The sequence below is a fragment of the Lactuca saligna genome, chromosome 2, assembly GCF_052625555.1.
Source record: "Lactuca saligna cultivar CGN05327 chromosome 2, ASM5262555v1, whole genome shotgun sequence".
NCBI lineage: Eukaryota > Viridiplantae > Streptophyta > Magnoliopsida > Asterales > Asteraceae > Lactuca > Lactuca saligna.
The window spans coordinates 16120004-16121406 of NC_136418.1; the positions used below are offsets into that span (position 1 = coordinate 16120004).

The 1403-nt window shown below is 34.1% G+C and overlaps 1 pseudogene; it reads right to left on the minus strand.

The window, feature by feature from the left end:
• Positions 1 to 220: 220 nt before the first annotated feature.
• On the minus strand, positions 221 to 946 carry LOC145029549 (eukaryotic peptide chain release factor subunit 1-3 pseudogene; annotated as a pseudogene).
• Positions 947 to 1403: the final 457 nt, after the last annotated feature.

The window sequence follows — 1403 nt, forward strand, 5'->3', positions numbered from 1 at the left end:
ATGTGGTCATTGCCTTACTTCGTTTTCCTTGTTTGGATGTGGACCATGGATAGGATACTTATTCGAAGGTCTATCGTATCTTTGTTATATGTAATTAGTATGCACTAGGTCATTATACAAGTAACTAATGAGGATCAAACCCCTATAAGTATTTCTAGGAACACGACTAATATATGCTTCCTACCCCCTCCTATTCGCACACATATAGCATAGCAAGATTCTACTTACCAGGTTGTATTGCTATGATCACTATTATACTCATTATTATGATACTATACATGAAGTCCGCCATCCCCAGATGTTTCCACCATCCTAGGTTTGTGGTGTGACACCCCTCTTGAGATTTGTATGTGACAAACTCAAGCATACAACCATATATTTTGTACTCATTAACAAACCACTCAATCAAAGACATATTTTCCTCAACTACAAGCTCAACATCGCTGACTGAATTCCTAAAATTACTCCCATCAATCTCCTATTCCTTGTTTAAATACATTAAAATAATTTTACCAAAAGAATTGTTTCATAGAACATAGCGATTAATTTCAAGATTTTCCCAAACAAGTAGTGTTTCCATAGCACCCATGTGTAATGCTTCGAAAGTTTCATCAATACCAATGGTACCTCTATCCTGATTTATCTCTTCAAAATACTTCCCAATCAAATGCTTCTCCTGAAGGAACTTCACATTGGCAAGAATCTCAAAGGACAACTTAATATCTTGATTGAAACTATTCTCACCCCCGTAATAGACATCAACAACATTCAAGATTTTCTCCTGAAGAAGAGGCTCAAACAAATCAGATTGACTAAGCTTAGTCTTGAAATCAGCGCATCCAACAAGTATAAGTCCAAAAGCATTAGGTTGATTAGTAGTTGGATCCATATAAAACTGTGTTGCAAGCTCTTCTATCTTCCTTACATAGTTATGATGATTCTCCATACAAATATGATCAAATCACAGAGCTGATTGCCATCTTATTCCATTCATGATTCTCCATACAAATATGATCAAATCACAGAGCTGATTGCCATCTTATTCCATTCACAGAGCTGATTACCATCAATAACAATAATATGAAACTTCTCAATGTTGTTACCAGAGTCATTCGTTGCCATCGAACTTAATTTTCTTGCTTGCCAATAGCAGTGAAAAATATAATAAATGGAAAAGATGATGCAATTGCAAAAAGAATGCGGTGTGAAAGGAATAAATAACATTGATGATGATAATGAACAATTCAACATCAACGATTGTTTTTGAACACTTCAACTTCAAATAAAATTAATTGATTTAATTCTTTGATGCTTATGAATTGGTACTATCGAAATCTATTCGACTGCGCTTTCTAAAAATCAATTATCAGTCTATTTTAAGTAGATAATTGTGTTGTGATTTG